Source organism: Vidua chalybeata, chromosome 3, assembly GCF_026979565.1.
Source record: "Vidua chalybeata isolate OUT-0048 chromosome 3, bVidCha1 merged haplotype, whole genome shotgun sequence".
Lineage (NCBI taxonomy): Eukaryota > Metazoa > Chordata > Aves > Passeriformes > Viduidae > Vidua > Vidua chalybeata.
In genome coordinates this window covers 102,739,078-102,760,494 of record NC_071532.1, presented here as the reverse complement: position 1 = coordinate 102,760,494, position 21,417 = coordinate 102,739,078, and positions in this window count along the sequence as shown.

Below are 21,417 nucleotides of genomic sequence, written 5' to 3'. Positions count from 1 at the left end.
ACAAAATTCTCTAAGTGATGCGGAGGGAGTTGTGCTACACACTTAAAGAAGTCCAGCTTTGATCTTCAGTGATGCATTTCATGTTTTAATTTTAAACACTTGTAAATGACTGCAAGCAGTGCCTTTAGCAGGCAGCTGAAGAATAAAGACTTCATTAACTTCTCTGTAAAGAGTTAGAGAGAAGCTGAGCCAAACTTGGGTTTGTATTTCAGTACTACTGTAGTAAGTCTAAAGAAACACTACTGCATTGTTCCTCTGCTGAAATGTGTGTACACCTTTTGCAAGGAAAGCCTTGGATGACAAGGTGGGCAATGGAGAGGATGATTATCCTCAAAATACTGCAGTAAGGAACTGCACTGAAACTGCCTGAAGAACAGAGATATATGTAATTTTCAGACTGAATGACCTACATAGGATGTGCACTTGCCTTCAAAACAGCAAAGGTGGATTCATACTGAAATAGGAGATGCAAAATAGGAAGTCCTAGTTGTGTGTAGCAGGCCATACTTCATACATCTACCATATACTTATTTTTGTTCTTTTGAAATGTTTTTTTAAATAAGAGCAATTGTCGGAAAGGGATTACATTTCTCTAATCATAACTAAATTACAGCCTCATTCCAGAGTAGACTAATACTTAATGGAGGATGAATATTGTGTGAAAACAATTTGAAAGGATGGATTTTTGGGGGACTTATGGAAAAGTGGGCTTTTTTCAACATCTGAAATAAGTAAAATTTATTGCTTTCAAGGTTGAATGTCATTTAACTGCTGTGGACTAGAAAGCTTTGATTACTCTCTTGAGGCCGCCATGAATGTTTCTGTATGTGATGCCTTTGTTATTCTAGCATCCAGGAACTAGAGACCTCACAGGTCAACAGATCTACAAAAGCTAAGTGCAAAACCAAAGAAGAGTCCTTATTTCAACAAACAGTAATGCTGACTCAGTTTAGGTAAGAACCAAACATTTTGGCTAAGGAAGCCTCTCCTCTCCCTCTCCCTCTCCCTCTCCCTCTCCCTCTCCCTCTCCCTCTCCCTCTCCCTCTCCCTCTCCCTCTCCCTCTCCTCTCCCCTCCCCTCCCCTCCCCTGGTAAACCCAGGTGTATGTGTATGATTTGAGGACTGTGGGCTGAATGTCTCCTCTTGGAGCTGGTAGTACATAAAGAGAAGATCAGCACCTTCTCATTTGCCCCCACTGTAGCACTGCAAGCTCTCTGTATTACTGTTGTATAAGCAATTTGTATGGAGAGCATGCAGCTGAAAATGTTGTGTTCCAGTTGCCTTCTTTCACCATCACCACCATTTGAGCACTCCTATCCTCAAATTAAACTTAGTTCCTGTGAAGAATTAAAGTGTTTAAAATAAGGGTGAAAGAGGAAGGCAGTGACCAGGGATATCAGGCAAAGCCTGTGGAAGTGCAGCTTTCACTAACAGGACACTGACAACATAGCTGGCAAGTACATTACAGATGTGAAAGTACAAATATCTGATCACCTGCAGATATCACCTACAAATATCTAATCACCTGCAGATAGATACAGTTAAGAAAGCCACAGCTGAGTTTAGGATCTTACTGAATTTTCTGATAAACATAAATGTTCAAAGGCTTTTTTCAAACACAAAATGTACCTTCAGCTTTCCTTGGTAAATGGTTGAATTTGAATGTTGATTTTTGAGTCCATGAGCAGTGTTGGGCCAGCACTCCATACCTATGTCCAGGGGATTTGAAAACAGGCTGGGACATGTCTAGGGCACAGTGACTCCTGAGAACATGTTCCCTGCCATTTTTGCTTTTCTCAGGGAGAGTGCCTCTAATAGCTGAGAGGTGGAGAACCACAGCAGGGCTTAACTGCCTAAATGCAGGCTTTCCCCAGTGAAGTTTTGGCCAGTGTCATCAAGGTATCCAAGTGGCCCCATTCCTCAGTGGTCACATTTTGTATGGCAGCAACATAGCACACTAACTGCATTCTAAAAGGCTGGGATTAGAATTGGCATTTTGAGGGGTGGTGTGTGTGTCTCTGTGTGTGTGCAGACACGTGTGTAGGTGCAATTTAATCTCTCAGTTTAAAAGATAGACAGAAAGAGCAGTCAGTGATGTATCAAGGACAGTGGGTTGTTAGCACAGGAGTGTCATCTGCCACTGTGCTGCTCTGGTAGGTGGTGAGGCATTGGGCTGGGGACAGAGCGGTCAGGCTTGGGCTCAGTGTTGAGCTCAACTGCTCGAAGCCACATCCAGGTATACAGCCTCTGGAGAACACACAGAGCTGAGGGCAGGAAACATCTCTGTGTAGTGGTCAAGAGAAGTAGACTTCAAGTATCTTAAGGAGACCACTCTCTAACTGTTTCACTATAATCTATTCACCTTTGGCTGTGGTGCTTTGGAAAGTACTTGTAATAACCAACTTCCCTCATGGACAGACGAAGAATTTAAGAAAGAAAAATTGAAAAAATCCCTTTTTTTTTTAAAAAAAAAAAACAACCTTCTAACTTCTTTATTTTGATTCTAAATTGCAGGCCCTAGCTGTGAGCCAGCTCTCCCTGCACATGTGTGTATTATAGCTGAGGTTTCTGCAAGCAAACTAAATTGAAATTGCATGTATTCATTTTATATGCCCCATCTGTTTAAGCCAAGGGAGACTTACTTACGTTTTAAAAAGCACTCTGAATCTGTCACCAATTTACCTTCCTTACCTTGCCACAAAGGCCGACATCTATCCCCAGGCAAAGGGACAACTCTGCTCTTTCAGTTACTCCAGTCAACACAGTAGGCAAGCTTATAAACCCAGTGGGGGTTCTCCAGTAAAAATTCTCCATCTTAATGAGATAAATGTTCAGTTTTTTCCATGATGCAATAAAACCAGAAGTATTTAAACTCTCCTCTTTTCAGCAGTTGCCTGGTTTGCCTAAGCTTGCTACTAAGTGAATGTTTCACAGGCTCCAAAGCCTGAGCCCTGTGAATGTGTGGCATGATTATGCTTTTGCTGAAAAATGTGGGTAATTCCCACTTCAAACAGACTTAATTTCTGTTCACCTAAGGCTATAAACAAAATAAACAACTTGCAAGAGTCATACAAATAACTTTAAAATGGAAGGCCTGTTCCCTTTTTCACATAACTTTTTCCAAACTAATCATTTAGAGAGTAATTGACTTGCAAAACGATCCAGGAGGCCTCCACAGTTGAATTATTATTTTTGATCTGTCCCAGAATGGTGCTGCTATTTCTCATAACAGAAAATGACAGGCTCCCTCTAGACTTTTTACTTACAGCTTTAGCTACCACTAGCAGCCTCACACCTGTCGTAACTGGATTCAGATCAGAGAAATTAATTAGAAAAGTTAATTAATTTCAAATGTCCTGTGTAACATGGGGAAAGGAATGCTTTCCTAATCGCCCCTTTTGAGGGAAGCCTGGCACAATGACTACCAAAGAAGGTTTAGAGCCCTTTCTTTCCACATTTAAGAATGATTGTTTCAGGTAATGTGGAAGAAACTTAGTTAATCTGCATAAGGAAAGCATCAATAGCTTATTTGCCATGAAAGACTCAGGAGGCCATCAGATGCTTGAATCACTTTATCAGGATCCTGAGAAAGTGATATCTTTTCTTGCTGTCTGCTTCTTGGGCAAAACAAGCAATCTGGAATCATGATCGCACTAAAAGCACTGGGAGTCAGACACCTAAATATTTTTGATCTTGATCTCCCAGCTTTAGGTTTGGGCAGTAGGACCCTTACAGCCAGATGGATGATGATTCTTTTAAGCTCGATGAACGAGGCTTTATGCATTCCTGTGGATGTATGGCATTTTTAAAGAAATACTTCATAAATTGTGAAATTAGGAGGGTGGAATGGTGATGGCAGTAGCAGTGCTATGCATATATTAAATATCCTGCAACATTCTACAGAAAAGTGTGTTTTTTTACTCAAAGAAATGTCAGCTCATTGTTGCAGTTGTTGAGATGTCTGCCAGTCCAGTCACCTGGACTGCAGTCTGATGATGACTGATGTTACTTGAGTTTATTTAAGTCCTATTGCAACCTTCCCCAACCCAAGTGTCCTGGGTCCTCCTAAGTCCCAGCATGACCATGACCTCTCCAAATGCCATCTGCCTTGGAGATAAGCAACGCCAGGGTCTTTCTAGATGCTTCAAGAAAGAGATCTTGAACAGCATCTGCAAAATGACAGGTGACACACCTAGAGGCACAGAACCAACATGCACTGCAACAAGTAGTTTTGGTATCATTTTATATACTTATTTACAGACAGAAATGCCTTTCCACTGTACATGGATAGGTATTTTAGGCTTCAGGCTTCCCTGAAGGCCTCTATATGCAGCTCTGTACCTGTATCCCATGAGTAAAGCATAGTAAATTGAAAATTGCTTCAGTAGCAACCCATTTGCTACTCTGTAGGGCTGAGATCCTACAGGTCCAGTAAAAACTATTGATAGTTCTAGTTGGCACCTCACCTGACTTTGAAAATACTTGGGAAGAGACTAGAGCTTCATTTTCCTTCAGTCTGCCTTCCTCAAAATCTTCAGAGTTCTAGATGTGTCTCAGAAGAGCCACCACAGATAGGGAAATAAAAATAAGATTGCTTTATGGAGGCTCTTTGTCCATAAAATTTTGCTGTCAGCAGAAAATTTTAAAAATTTCTTATTTTATATAGCAAGATGTATTATGAAACAATTGTATTACCATAGCTAAGATTGGGGTCTTGGGCCAGTAGAACACACTAAGAGATACCAAGCTCATCTGTAGTCACAAAAGAGGCAATTTGAATACTCAAAAGGAATAATTGAAAAACTTTGATTACAGTTATGTTGTTTCTGAATTTGGATTTTTGGGAGGGGTTTTGTTTGTTTGATTCTAGATACTTGCTACATTTATTAAAAGGGTTAAAACTGTATAAAATATGAAAACATCCATGTTTCAACAAAGAGGCACAGTTCTTCACTGTGGAAAACCCATAAAATGACAGGAAATGGCTTAATGTGGTAGGTGTTCATTTTTAGGGGTTCTGTTGACAGAAGTTGATGGATGAAAATATTGTATTTCATTTTTGCCTTTTGTTCAGTAAATAGCATGGAATTTTGATGCTGCCTAGAGGGACAGCTTTGTACTACGGTGGTCTAAACTGGGATTTTTCATTAATGTAACTCAATCAGAGCAGATGGGTTTTTTTTCTGGTTTTTTGTTAATTTTTTTTTTAGGAAAAAGCTGAAGTCAAAGAGAAGACGAAGAAAAAAGCACCACAAAGTTTATCTTTTACTCATCTGGAAGAGTTTATTTTAAACACGGAACATTGTTTGCTGCTGTGGAAATGAAAGTGAGAGAGTTGCAGCTTTCTTCCAATGCCATCTGGCAGATGATTTACTTGCGTATGGTATTCACTAATCCAAATAACCCTGTGTGTGGTAGCATTGTCTCTTTACTGATCATGCAGCTGAGTTGGCTGAACCCTACATGGCTCACACAAGGCTATCAACAGCACAGTACAATAGGTTTTTTTTAAAATTAGAACAACATTATGGAAAGGGATGTGCCAAATTAATTGTGCCTTTACCTATATTAAGCATATTCCTTGAGTTTGATATTTCCTTTTCATTCTCTTCATGGTTTTATTCACTCCAGATCTACTTGGGCTTTAGCCCATTTATTTCTACACTTACATGTAGCTCAGATGGGACCAGAGTGGTGAGCATCCAGCCCTAGGATGGTATCCTTGCCCTGATGGTAATTGTATTATCTCCTGTAAAGTCCCTTCTCAGCCTCATGAAACTTTTATTTCTGCTGGGAAATAAAGCTTTTTTTTTAGCAGGACAGCTGTATGATGTAACCAGTAGTTTTGTGGTTAAGGAATTCTCCCAGTTCTTAACCTGAGCCAGAATTTTATCCAGATAAGGATATTTCTATTTATCAGGCTACAGAACTACCTACTTCATTATTATATTAATATTAGTCTGTCACCAAATGACACAAGCAAAAACGACACACCACAGCCTTGGTCACAATGAAGAGACTAATTTATTTTTTCTGACTCCAATCTTTTATAGTTCTCAAAAGATGCCAGTGGATTGGAGGGTGAACGTGCCACCTTTCCAACGACACTGGACAAACTACCTGTACATCAAATTTCTCTGCCTCTATGAAAGAATGCAAAACAATAGGTTATTTACAGAAAGTTGTGTGAGAAAGTTCTCTACAAGAATGTAAACTCAGAAGGCTTTAGAAAACTCTTGATAACCAGGGCAACATTAGTCTGTTTCCTCTTGCTGTAATAGAAAAGAAAGAGCCTTGAATGGCTATATCTGGAAGTAAAATAACCAGGGGATTATGCCTTGAGAAGCAAATCCCAAGCTGTGAGTAAATAGAAGCATTCCCTTATATCTTTTGTTTAAATTCTAAGGAGAGGTGGGTATTCTGATGCTCTTCTATGCTTGAGATAATATAATGTCTCCTCAATGTATTCTGACTGAGTTTTCCACAGTGCCTAACTCTATGTGCATAATGGGTTTCTTATTTTGGATTGAAATTCTGCTCTCTGGTCTGAAGTTCTAAAATATAAGTATTGTGTGTACCTTATTTTTAGTCACTTCTGGCTTTTAATTGGATCTGGCCTTGATAGGTCACTTCAAATAGTTAATTCTGTGGTTCCATTTGCAGTTGAACAGTTTGTTAATTGCTGATTTTCCTCAGAAATCAATCAATATAACTCATATGTGAAATTAAAATATACATAGTGTAAATATTTTTGTAGAAGATAGGGAAAGACTTGAGAGCTCAGCTCTCTTCCTGCAAAGCAGTTGACACTTTGAACTCACTGGCTGTATCTGTATTACTGGGCATTTATTGCCAGAATAAATTGTTTCCTTGATCACATGTTGACAGGGATATTTGGGCAATGTTCATGTTGCCATATCCTGTTCTCTCCCAGAAGATGTGTAGGTGCATCCAAACTGCTTGCTGGGAGTGTCCTTGGCCCATGCTGATTCCTGAATGATGCAAGGAGTTATTTTGAAAAGTATTAGTTGGCCAGAGCCAAAATTGTGCCAGGAACTGCCAGAACTGTTGAACAGCACTGACGATTGAATTTCAGTGCTTGGGCTGGTGCCCTGTAACTCCTTAATGGAGTGCAATAAGCATAGCCAAAAAAATGCCCTTCTTCCTTCAGATGTTAATAGATAAAAGTGATTTTTTCAATTTATATCCATGACATTCAGAGACTGGTCTAAAAAGCTGAACCATATTTTCTCTTAATAATTTTATAGTGTGAAAATTCCATTGACTTTGCTGCAATTTCTATGGACTGACTCTCTAAACACATGGGAAATTGGTATTATTAACATCACCATGTCATCATGCTTTATTTGTTTCCAATTTTATAACGATAGTCTGATCTCTTGGAATTGTATCTGCTATCACAGCACTGGACTATGGAAACTTTATTTTATCAAAATGTGTTATTCTTGGACTAGAATTCAGAGTTATGCCATTTCATTTTATAGATCCATAGATTTTTTTAAAGCCAGAAAAGGCCCTTAGATTATTTAGTCTGACTTCCTGAATGACACAAGACATTTAATTTAACCCAGTTAGTCCAGCAATCTGTGTTTGGCTAAGGCTTATCTTCTAGAACGATGTGCAGTCAAGATCTAAAGCCATCAGTAGTTGGGAGAATCTATTGCTTCCTTTGGGAGTGCAGCCTCTTAAAAATGTGTGGTTTGAGTTCTGCCTGAATTTGTCTGGCTTTCACTTCCAGCAATCACCTCTGATTATGCCGTTCTGTGTGAGATGAGGGTGCTGCTGTTACTGCTCAGTATTTTCTCCCTGTGCTGATACTTGCACACTGTAATCACTGAAATCACCACTGGATGTTTTTATTAAATTCAACAGATTGAACCCCTTTATTCTCTTATTGCAAGGCCCTTTTCCAAGATTTCCAGTACTATCTGTGGCTCTCCTCCACATCCCAGCCAACATTTCACCTCTTTTGTGGCACAAGGCAACAAGAACTGGATGTAATACTCCAGTGTGTGTCCATTTATGGGCAATCCTAGTGCTTCTCAGTGCTTTCCCTCAGTTGCTCTAAAGCTATCACTAATTTAGATGTGCCTTGGGCAGCCCCCTGGCACTGAGGCCAGCTGGAATATTAGTTTGCATCACTACTCTTGAATGCTTTTTATCTTTCACAACAGGATGTCGACATCCAAACTACTTTTTGGTATTGCTTCCTGTCAATTTCTGGTACTGAGTTGGTGTTTGGAAATCATCTGGGAAAATGTTGTCAGAGGCCAAAACCATGCCAGGGATGAAAAATAAACATTCTTTGGTATGTGTGCTCAAGGGCTCATCTCTAGGAACATTCCCTAGGATTTTTTTGTTCAATGTGGTAGCCTACAATGGACCAGTTACCCTCAAGGCATCACTTATATTTTAGCTTCAGTGAAAGGATTAAAAAAAGACACATTTTTCATTTTTGCTTTAAGAATCTAGAAGACAGATGTATAGACTCAACTGGTCACCTCGGCTAGCTGGAGATATTGTCAAGTTAGAGATGTCCTGATTTTCGTTCACCCCATTTTCCTCAGATGCCTGGTTTTGAACAGTTTCTCTCTTTGGCAGGATTTTCCTCTCCCCCCTTCACAGCTGACAGTAAGGGTACTTGGACAATTAAGAGCCCAAGTCCATCTTTTCATGACAACACTTAGTTAAAATAACTCCTGCTCAACTTCACTTTTGTGCACGACTACTAATCCTATGGAGATGACTCCTATGTGTGACAGTTATGCATCTAAATCACTGAAAGGGTTTTTTTGGTTAAATTACCCATGAATATAATATATTTGCATGGATATGATAAACAGACTTTTAATTCATTTTCTCTGACTCTTGCAATAAGAATTGTACATGAAATTGTACTTTCTATCCGGAGTTTTCAGAATTCATACAGTAGTGTGTTCGTGCATGCACCTGGTTGGGTGAAAGCCATGGAAGGTCCTTGCACCTGGTTTCACTGTCTCCAAGAGACAAGTGCTAGTGAAGCATGGAGTGCTGAGCACAGCATATTCAAATTGTCAATATGAGACTCTCATATTTAGAGACTGTCACCAGTTTGGGCTGTAGAGTGTGCTATAGATTGTGATAGTTTGGGACCAAAATCCTGCTCTGTTTAGTCATACTTTATACAGGACAATTTCTCTTTGTGGAGAGTGGAAGGGATGGCAGATATAACTCTCAGCCACTTGAGATAGATCTATTGATAAACATGAATAGCAGTCTTAACTTTCTTCTCACTTAGAAAACAGCTTTAATATTAATTTCTGTGAGTATTGAAAAAGTACAAATTGTTGTTCTTACCTCAGAAACACCTGTGTTCAGGAATAATTTGAAGTAATAGCTGATATGGCATGAACCAGGGCAAAGCCTGTTGCAGACATACAGTGGGGATTCATTATTACTTTCATTGCATTTATCATCACCTTCAGTGACACATACAGTGTTTCTTTCATCACCCTGTAAGGGAGTTAAACACTACAATTGCAGTCTAATATTTCTCAACACCTGCCCATCTGGCAAGTCTTTCTTTGCTGAAGTTTGTTCTGCCACCGTTGATTTTAGATTTGAGCTTTTATAGCTGATCAAAGAGATGAGATGACTTAAAACAAGGGCTTCGTAAGCAAATATATCACCATTGGTCTAGTTTGGATTCAGAGATCTCTGGCAGTGGAAGACCTCTGGGCAGATTGGGTTAGCAAAAATGAATGTGTATGCAGATATTTATGATGCCACTCTGTTATTTTTAATGCACTGTACATTCAGTATTTTCCTCCTTTTAGAGTGGAAGATCATTTAGATGTTTCTTTGAAGACTAATTTAGAAATGTTGGCAAGCATGTAACATGTGCAATTTATTATATTAATAATATCTGATGAAACAACAAATGTGAATAATCCTGCTGAGTACAGAGAAAACAAATGTGCTCTTTTTATGCTGTAGTTTATCTGATCTTGGTAGACTACAGTTAATATATTTTGAAGCAAAATATGCACGGCAAATGTTTTCATAATACTCTAATAAAAGTATTTCTCTTTCTCATTTTTTTCAGGTTTTTTTTCTCTCTCTCAATCTTCCCTTTGTTTTCTTCAAATAAAAAAATTACAAAACATGGATGTTACCATCTATAAAAAACTAAATTCTCCTCAGCTGTGAACTCTGTTCCAGTAGGTTCCTTTTCACCCTATGTACAATAGATAATATAGCATGGAAAACAGTCTAAAATCCAGTGTAATTCACAGAGATATTAATAAAGTCAATGTTTCTTTTCTAGTAGGGAAGCCAAGCAGCTGAGCAAGTTGGAGCTCCACTGCTGAAGATGATTGAAACAGCATAAAGTAGGGCACAGTCAATAGTGAAGCCACTAATATACAGAGAAATCCATTTGCATTGTTGAGTTACTAATTTATGTGGTGTGCTATTGATTTGATCTCTGCCAAGAGAGACTAAGGACTTGGTCACAGCTTTGTTGAATGCATTTAGGGCTTATATAGAATGGCTGGAAGAAAACTGTAATGGGCAGGCCATGATTGGGCTAACTTGGAAAAGCCTGGGAATTTTTCTGACTCTAAAAGCTGGATTCCTCTCTTTGTTCCTCCACTCCTACAAGTTGCTGAGCCTTCTCCAAAGAGCTGAGAGTGCTTCACTGTCAGACCCCATGTGCCCACTGGCATCCCACCAGGCATACCACTGGGTACCCTTAGAGCATTCCAGAAACCATCCTTTAGAGCAGTGAATCAGAGAAATACTTACTCAAGTGTCAGTCTTTCTGCCTAAAACTTTCCACTGCTCACTGGGGCATATTCAAAAGTGTCAGACCCATTGATTTTCCTTTCCCCCCTCCCCCACCTTTGTTTGTTCCTAATTCTCTTAGATGAGTTTTTTTTTTAAAAAAAACCTCCTTCCTGATTGCTAACTGCCAACAGGGTAGCTTTTGCCATTGCACTGGAGGAAGTCAGCAAATGAACCCATGTGTAAATGAATGTCATTAACCATCAACTTCCTCAGCAGTGAGGAATACTGTACTTCATTAAAGTTCCACTCCTATTGTCAATTTGCATCTAATTTACAATTTTAGTCTAGGAAAGTTTGTCCCTGTTTTTTGTTAGCTTGATTAACTTTAAATACAGTACTTAAATTATGTTTTTTGGATCTTTCAGCAAGTCAGAGTGGCTGCCAGTTCTCTAGAAATGAGCAAACTGGCTGTTTCTTATGAAACATACTGTTTGCTTGACATGCACACTGGGACATGGCCATGTGATTGTACATATGTTTCAAGGATGCATCTGCTCTCTGTTCATAAATTTAAAAATTTCTTTTCATTACTCCCTACGAATTCATCCTGAGTTTGATGTTAGCAAAGGACTCAGTGAGATTTCATGGAAGAAATGAAATAATTTCAGATCATTTTGCCAAGTTTATTGATAATGATAATCAGCCTCCGATGGTAACCAGCTAAAAACCCCAGTCTGTAGAATTGTCTGTGGTTTTGAGATTTTTATAAATGTTGCTCAAGATATGTTTTTACCCTATTCACTGACATGAAATGTGGGCCTTCTGTTGCCTAGGAAAATTGATAAATGAATGGTCTGGAAGAATAACTGGTGGCTGGGAGATTTTCAAAGTAAAGGATGTTTATCAGACTTATTAAAATATGTTGTTATTGAAGACTGACCCAATGAGCATTTTGAGTAAAGGAAGTTTTCTGTTTAGCTTCTTGGTAGACAGATATGCCTAACTCATTTTCCAGTAAAATTGCCTTTTTTTTAATGTTTCTAAATTTTAGAAGTAGCAGAAAGAATATGTTCATACTTTTCTTTTGCATTTTAAGAAGGCAGGGAGAAATTAAAAATTTAATGTTCCATGTACTTTGAAGGGCATTTGGTATAAAATACATTGGCAAACACAAATACATGTGACAGAGGACACATATTATTGATGCCTTCATATCCTAGGAGACATTTTTCTATTTTCAAGCTGGTGTCTAGAATATTGCAATGAAATTCTCATTCTCACTAAATTTAATATGTGCACATTCTGCCCATTCTAGCCTTGAGATCTGAATTCTACAGCTTTGGTAATGCTGCTAAATAAGACAGAATAAAAGGTATCCTAGTGATTTGGGATAGCAACCTTTATCAGCAGGGTACTGATACATATGTCTAAATTCCGCTGAGGCTGACCAAAACATAAGTATTTATTGACTTAGGACTCAGACTACTTGGGACAGAATTAAGCTTATTTCAGATGAAACTTATTCTCACAGGTATTTGTTATCACATAAGAATTTTGACTCATATCAAGAGGTAGTAGCTAATAAACATAAACATTTTTCTTTTTAAAAGTTCTGTCTCTCCTCTTACTCAGAAAATAGATTTGCTTCTTCTGGAAAATGGAGACATCCAAATGACAACTCAGGATTGGCACTTCCTTTTTAGCAGAGTTGTGGCAACAGTTCTTTGAAGCATTAATAGCAGCAGTGAGGAGGAATCTCAGATCTGTAATAGTTTGTAATATTGTATGTATAGGTTAGATGTGAGCTGAACTAAGTCAGTGATGTGAGTCAGTCCCTTTGCCATGTACCTGGTAGCCACTTTCTGGTCACACATGATATTCTGGTTAAATATTTTCTCCAGTCAAATGTAATTTCTGGAACAGGTAGTATAAAACATAGATTTTTATCTTTTATATATAATATTTGAAAAATTGCTCTTGCTCTTGCTTTCACAGGCAAACTGCTGAAGCAGGTCAGAGTTTGTAGTTTTCCTGTCAGCACAAATTAATTTAAAGGCCTCTTGTGTAATAATAATAGATTTAAATTGTTTATAGGGTAGATTTTAATAAACACTGCATAACATAGAGCAGTGCCTAGCAAAACCACTTGATTCAGTGCCAACAAAATATCATATTTCTTTGGGGCTCTGAAGAAATAGCACAAACAATGAAGATGTCTGAGGTATGTCACAATACCATGATCAAAAGGATTGTATTATTTAAATATTATAATAAGCTCAGTGATGTCTTTTGAAACAGAATTATTTTAATTCAGAAACATCTGCTTGAAAGTCCAAGGAGATTAGAAAAGTCCGTTCCTGAAAACATACTAATTAAAGGCTTTAAATACTTAGAATAGTTCTATGCCTATGTAAGTTAGTCCAGCTGATAACAAAACTCGACATGTTTCATATTATTTCAACTTCTTTTATTTGAACAAGGGAATAGATAAACAAAAGGAAATGATCCTGTTGTTTTTAAAATTTTGTGAAAATATAACCCAAACCAAGGTCATTCTTCAAATGCATGGTCCATATGGCTTGGCTGACACAAATAGCTGTAAGGATAATATCACTTTGTAGGAACAGTGGGACTCAGCTCACTCCAGCTCTGTGCAGTAGCAGAGTGGAAAGAAAATGTAAACTGAACTGCTCCTTTATCCACCATTTTTGATACCTCAGATATATCTGCGTCAGTAGAAGCATAAACTACTGCAGCTTCTGGGTCTCTTTAATAAAATTTCCAAAAATAATTATCTTCTACTTCATGTAAAAGTATGGAATAACTGTTTTGTGTTTGGCCTGCAAGTCATCAGATGTCATTATTATAAGTGGGCTTCACAAGCAGCTATGTTGTTAAGGGAATGGAGAAACACTACTGTTAATTGTGGCATTACTATTTGGAAGAAGCTGCTGTTTAGATTGCTGCTTTACAATTTTACTTGTCAAGTGCAGTTCCATTACACTGGCTGAGCAGAGACTTTCCTAGGCCACATTGGGAAATATTGTTTTCCTTATTCATCAGAGTAAAGAAAATTTAGCTGTGTGTATGTTGTAATCTCATGTTTCCTTGAAACACTAGGAATATGAAATACATTTATAGTCAAATGCCTGTTTCAGATTTCTTAACATAAAAAAAAAAAAAGGTGAGCAAGGCAAGGTCTCTGGGTGACTGATTTGTCCTGATAGCCACACACATCCTACAGGCTGCATGCTGGGCATAGTGAAAAAAATTAATACAAGCCAACAACACAGTCATCAGGGCTACATCTCAAGAGGTTTTTGAGCATCCATCCTGTAGAATAACCAGTCAAGGTCTACATATCCTGGCATTAGCTCACTTTCATTTCTGTCTTGCCACATTCAGTGTGATGCTGTCTGCTAAGACTAAAGATGTTGCTAAAGCAAACATGAAGGTGGTGTTTCCTTAAATTGTCTTTGATTTATAGAGTGAGTTGCTGGACACCTGGTGGCCAGCCAAGCCAGCCTGCCACAACTTCATAGTAGATGCCCCCTAGACTGATAACCTGTGACTGGAGTGCATATCAGGGTGCTACTCTCAGCTGCATGGACAAACTCCAGTGTTGCAAGTCTTTACATTCAGATGTGTCCCAGGCTACAAAAATCAGAAGACAAAAATTATCTGTCCAGTTTCTCCACAATCAATCACAAAACCTGAGCATGGAAGAGTGAGCTCCCAGAGTGGTAAAACACCTCCTCTTTCAGGAGGAAATGCTGAAGAGACTGAGCTGAATTTCTGCTGACCCTCAAGAACTTAGTCCATCATGTATGCTGTTTTAATGACTATTAAATATTTTTTGGAATTAGGTGTCTTAGCCAGGACAACCTTGGGTATCAAAACCTGTAAAGGATAACCCCTTATGATGCCCAAATAAGTAGCCAATTCAGATGGAGGCTCTGTCTATTGTAGAGATGAGATTTACAGGTAGGACAGCAGTCACTGGTCCTGCTGGCCACACTATTGCTGTTACAAGCCAGGATGCCATTGGCCTTCTTGGCCACCTGGGCACATACTGGCTCATGTTCAGCTGCTGTTGACCAGCACCCCCAGGTCCTTCTCCTCTGGGCTGCTTTCCAGCCACTCTTCCCCAGGCTGTAGCACTGCAGGGGTTTTTGTGACCCTAGTTCAGGGCTCAACTTGTGAAACCCCATGCTCTTGGCCTCAGCCCACTGACCCATTTGTTTTGCCCTGGAATGGATGAATCTTGTTAGATTTACCTCACTGCCCATGTGGGACAGCTGAGAGAAGCTAGTGTACTAAAGTGATGAAAGTGACAATTGGCTTTAGAATAACTCTAAGCAAGAATCAGCACTTCAGCCTTCACAACATAGTGTGACTTGCACATCTGACAGAGCTGACTGCAATGCTTAATCAAGGAATTTGCTTTAAATAAATAAATCTATAAAATTTGGATTTTCCCTTTCTGCCCCTTTTCTTGCAGCTGCAGATTCCTTCTCGCTGCTGTAGCGGCAAATCAAAAGAACTTTTCATAGACAGAACTGATCACATATAGTTCATCTTCCAAAACAACTGTTCATGGAGACTCAGTTCTTGGTGTTTGATGCTTGACACCAGTGATAATAAGCAGAAAACAGTCACATGTGTAGAAGAAGAAAAAAAGGAATGGGTGCTTAGCATGATTCTCTCTTTTAGCTGAAGTTCCTGTGTTTCCGCAGACTCTTTGGGATAGTCTCACTGGCTGCTTCAGAGCACTATTTTTGTTCTGCCTCTATGGACTCCTCTGCAGAACCCAGACTGTTAAATGCATTTGTAACTTCACTCAGCTCATGAGTACACATCTTTTTTCATCTGGATGTGTCTGTACTCTCAAATGACTATGTCCCCACTTCCTTCGTCCATCATGGCAATCTACCCTGCACAGATGCAGTGCAGTTCACTTCTGGGCTTCCTTCAGGAATGGGTTAGTTAGTTCCATTAGAAACCATCAGGGGTGTTTCTTGGGGAAATTTCACTTTCAGACTGCTACCAGTAGGTAGAAGAGATAAATGTAACTGGCTGGGATCTTTACACAGCCCTGTAACCCTCTCCAGGCAGGGTGCTTGGAGACTCCCCTGCACTGTGATATGCCAAGGAACACGCACATAATGTCTGTCTCATGCCATGAAAATGCTATTCTAGTGGGCTGCAGTGCAGCACAGAAATTATTTTTAACATCATAAACTGATAAAAGCTATAAAATAATCAAGTCTCATGGCCACAGAGATACCACACAGGGACAGAGGAGTTCCACAGGGAAGTGCTGCCTGTGTGTGTATGGTCAGTGTGCTCTGGACAGCCTGGGTGTGACCATGCTGCACCCCCGAGCTCAAATTGCTCCCTGGGGCAAATACTTTTAGCATATAGAATACCAATTGAAGCAGCTAGTGGCTAGTAGATTCTGTGGCTTAGTTCCTCGTCCTTCTTTCAAAGGGTTTTTGCACAGCTGTGCTTGAAACATTATGAATTCCCATAGGATATCATGGGCAAGAGACCTATGAAGGTACAACAGGGGACATAATTGCTTTTTTTTTTAAGCCTGATGGATCAACAAGTGGGTATGACTCTATGCCATAATTCTAAGAATCTTAAAACTGACACCAAGGAAATACAGGACAATAGAATAAACATAGAACTATAACTTCTCCAAAATGATGTTAAAAACCTGCCAAAGCACTGGTTTGTAGTCTCAAGTAAATCTTTCTAACTGTTTTTCAGCACACAAGAGGAAAAAATTTTGCAGCTGTCTTTGGTCAAATGTCATGCCTTCCTACCAACTACTTCTTTTAGTTTTAGAAACCTTCCCTACAGTGTTAAACATTTACCAATGATGCATAAAAGAGAAACCCCAGTGTTTCTTTTTGCCTACAGAGATTAATGTATGTAAAGGACTATCCCCCTACCAAGACATTAACCACTGTTAGGAGCTCCTTTCTCTGGAAACCTTTAAATCAGCAAAACTCATTTACATAAGGTAATATTTATAAATCAGAATACTAAAATTAATTCCAGTGGGAGACAAGCAAATCTCACTTTTCAGTCCAAATCCAACCTTTTTGCTTGTACTTTCCTTTCTGCTTATACTTCCAATCTGGATTTTGCTAATATTTTTTAGGCCTGAGCTAAAAAGAAATACACATCTCCCTTCATGGGAGAAATTATGTTAAATAACCACATTGTTTATTTTTACCTTTGGAAGTCATTCAGATATAGCATTGCTATGGTTATAGTATAAAACATCAACTGAACAGAGTAATAATAACACCCAGCTGTTAGACTAGTACTCTGCAGGTCTCAAGGTGCTTTATAAATGTCATCCATGTAATCACTCACTTTGGACAAATACAGGAACTGAAAGAAGAGAAAATTCAGATTATTTTTTTATGAATACTCACATGCCAGTAGTAGAAATCGGTTTGCTGGATTCCCAGACCATATCTAATAGTCACTCTAGGCTGTCTTTGAACACTTGGTACAAACCCTATTCCTGCTGTAATCTAATAAGTTTTACCCAAAAAACTTTTTGATGGAAATAAGAATTGCAACTTGCAAGTATAGCACTGAAACTGTTCCTCAGCTGTAGTGGCCAGACCAGTATTTTTAAGAACTAATTTTCTGCTTTGGGAACGGCTCTGGGTTCCTGGCCAAGAACTCTGAGTATACTCTGCCAGTTCTGTGGGCTGGGCTAACTGGCCAAAAACCCACTGGCGGCAACCTGGGAGTACCGTGAGTATCTCTGAGTGCAAGAGTCATCTTGGAAGCACTTCTGCATTTTACAGAGTCCTGGAAAAGAAGGGGAAAAGCCAAAAAATGAGATAGAAAAATCACATTTTTAGCACGGATTTCCATGAGGATTTTTAACACAACAGTCATTGTTTTGGACATACTGAAACAACAAAACAAAAGTCTTCAGTGAAAGCTTACTGTACTCAGGACAATGATGTAAATGCAACTAAAATACTTTTTAATAAGATTTTTAAAGTTTAACCTGGTGTCTTTTATATAATATTTTCTAGTAACTATGGTAGGCAACTAGGAGTTCAGACTCCTTCATAACCTTGGGGTCTGCCACATTTATTCACCTGCAGAATAATTAAATTAATACTCCTCAGGAGCCATTTCATATTTCAGTAACAATGCTATAGTTCTTGAAGGATTTCCAGATGAAGGGTGTATTAAAGGACAAAATAAGCTATTTTCTGCAGCACTTATTATCACCCATATGCAGACTGTGGCAAACTGTTGGCCCAAGTACATGGCCCCAGTACCAACTCAAGGCTCCAGCATAAGCCCGTTCCAAGGAAACACATGACAAAGGAAACATTACTTCAAATCTATATTAAGGGAAAAAAATTGTTTGAATGAGATGTGATTTCAGGCAACACAGTTGATGGCACTGACCTCTGGTGTTGAGATCTGTACAAAGGTTTTCTTAGAAAGCAGAGCTTGCTGACTTTTGTTGACCTTCAGCCATGACCACGTTTCCCATTGTGGCTCACAGCCAGTGCTGAGCCTGGCATAGCTCAGCACATGGGGCTTGTTCTGCAAAACCAGGACAAACTCACTGCTTTGCTTTCACAAAATCCATGGGGAGGCTTATTCAGAACCTGCCCAGGACAATTCAATTAGCAAAATTTAGTAGCCTGTTCTGGTGAATGGAGAGAAAGAGGGGATGTTGGGCTAAATGGCCCCCCAGTTCAAGTGGGTTTGCTGCCATTGGAAGCCATTGGAAGCCATTCAGAGCCAGTGGAATGGGTCTGGATTGTTGTGCATAGTGTAGCTCTTTATAGATTCACAGAGTGTAACACCAATGAGGTCACTGTGCTCATTTATTTGACCTCCTGCTTAAAACAAGCCACAGAACTTCGCAAAATCTTTGCAAACACAAATCTCTTTTTCTGTAGAATGAATGTATATAGCCATAAACATATATGTTACTCAGAGGTACTTCTATTTACATTGCACAAGGTTGTGAATAATTTGGGGTCATTCTCTAGGACTCTTAAGTAAAAGGGAACTGTTCTATCTCAGCTGGATCACAAATGAAACACCCTATAATATGCATGGAAGCTCTGGTATGGTATAAATAATATTTTTCATCAGTCATTGAAATAATAATATAAAGTTCATTTTATTACATTTGAAAAGTAAATGTCTTCACCTCCCTTCACTGGACTTTAAAGAAGGAAAGTTTTACATTCCCTGTGAAAAAAAGTAAAGTAAAAAATATTTAGAGAAAGGAATGATCTGACTGGTTAAAGATTACAAATCACTAATAATAATAAGCTCTGAATATCTGATGCCAAACAGCTGCAGAACTTCTTAAACCTAATTCCTCTTTCTTGAAGGATATGGCAAGTTTGGAAATGAAATGATTGCCAAACTCACCATGAAATGTGACAGAAATTTTTCTTTGAATAAATCACTGTCACCCCTGATAAAACCATATACAAGTGTCTTGGCACGAGGGAATGCCACAAATTGGTTTGCATGGTGAAGACAGAGCCCTTGAAACCTGCAGACAGAAAACACAAATCCAACCCACAAAGTGTAGTAAACAACCCACTCATATGGAGGAGGCGATAGGTGTAGATTTTATTGGATATGTTGCCTGGTATTGCGTGCTTTCCCTTTACACAACAAGGCACTGTGCAGTTTATTCCACTGCAGTTTGCCACCTGGTATAACAATGTATAAAATTCAAAGAGTAATTATTTGGAAAAGTCATATGAATGTTTAAAAAAGTATATGGAAGATGATTATGCCTGTAAGTCCATTCCTCACACTTGCACTTTACAGGGCAGGTGTCAAAATTGCAACTTATATATGTAAGAATTACTGAAAGTTCTAAATCCTCAATATGGAATATTCATTCCTACCAAATGCCAAATACCCAGCTTTATAGATACTGGAAAAGCAGTTCACCTGCCAATCTTTGTCAACCTTTCTCATATTCCTCTCTGCTATGTAAATATAAATCACAGTATTAATCACTATTTTTGAGCACTTTGCATTTTGGAAATATGGTGTATTACAAAAAAGTTATAGAGTATCCAAGTTTCTAGAAACTTGCAGGAGAGTTATACTAGTCTCAGTCTGTTAGCAGCATCTAGAGTTCCTGCTTCAGAAAATATTTATAGTATGGAACACTTTCCTGTGCTTCAATCCATTTGCACTTTATCAGATATCAGAGCAGCAATGTTGTAAACTGTGTGACCTGCCAGTGCCCAACGAGCAAGAGGTTTTGGGTTTAGTTTGGGTTTTTTTTAAACAATTTCTTCTGTTCAGTGCTTTCTTTCTGCTCCTTTTTTCCTCCTGCATTACTAGTAGTAAGTAACATATTACCTTGTCATGGGGAAACAAGCAATGTCTGACAGTACAAGAAAAAGTTGTTTTCTCTCTGAGTTATTCAATAGTCATTTTGTCTGCTAAATCCATGTTCATCCTCCCAAGCTCCAAGGAGGATCATACAGAATTCTTAATTAATATAATCTAGTATGGTGGCAAAAAGTATTTAGAGAGAGACAGGAAGTATTCCTGCTCAGTGAAAGATGGGTTTGCAGAAAAACAGTGACCTGCACTACTGGAAAAGGCAGTTCTATTCTAATTCTGAAGCATGGTCTCAGAATGATTTGTCAAATCCAAGTTACTTAGTAGAAAACTGACCAATACAGATGATAGAAAATGGAACAAGGAAGCATGTGGCTAAAATCCTGCTCCTCTGGGACCAAAGCATCCCTCCTTCTTAGGATTCACATTTCTAAATGCTGCTGTGGAGCTCAGGAGCCAAGGCTCAGCTCAAAAATTAATCTAGACCATTCTTTTTTTTCACAGCTGAAAAAATAACATTTCCTCTTCATTTGTCACTACTGACAACACATTAGTTACAGCAGTTGTTCTGGATCAAGGCTGTCACTACTCTTTCTTCATAGGTCTTTTGGAAGGATCAAATCTGGTCCTGTAGCATCACTGAATGGGAGAAAGGGCATCTTGGACACCAGTGAGTACTTAATATGATCCAGATTAAGCTAAAAATAGCCCTGCCAGAACAACCCCTTTGTGCCTTTGTGCTCACTTTTCAGCTGGTGTAGCTGGTTTTGCCTGTATGCTGTCTGAGTAGAGGTAGCCATCCTTCCAGCCCCTCCATCCACCCTCCCACACAAGTCCTACACAAAGCCACAGCTGAGCTAAGGATGAGAGGCCCCTTGCAGGTGCTTTATAAGCAGGACAGACAGTCGTGTGGGATAAAAGACAGGGAATTGTCAAGCTTTGCCTGAAGTCCATTCTGTAGGGTGTAGGCTGGGAGGGGGCTGAGAGGAAGAGTGTTTAATTTGTGCCTTCTTTCAGGGCACAGGGATGATGGAACCAATGGGTGTCTCAATGCTGCCAAAACTGAGAGAGCTGGGAGCTGGGGACCGAAGCTGAGGCAGCTAGAGAACATTAATACAGACTTGACTTTATTAACACAAAGGTGAAGCATTTATAAATACTGAGATGTAATTCAGGATGAACCTAGCTGATTTAAGTTTTTATTTTAGGAATTTTCTCTCCATTTGTGATGTTGGACGAGCT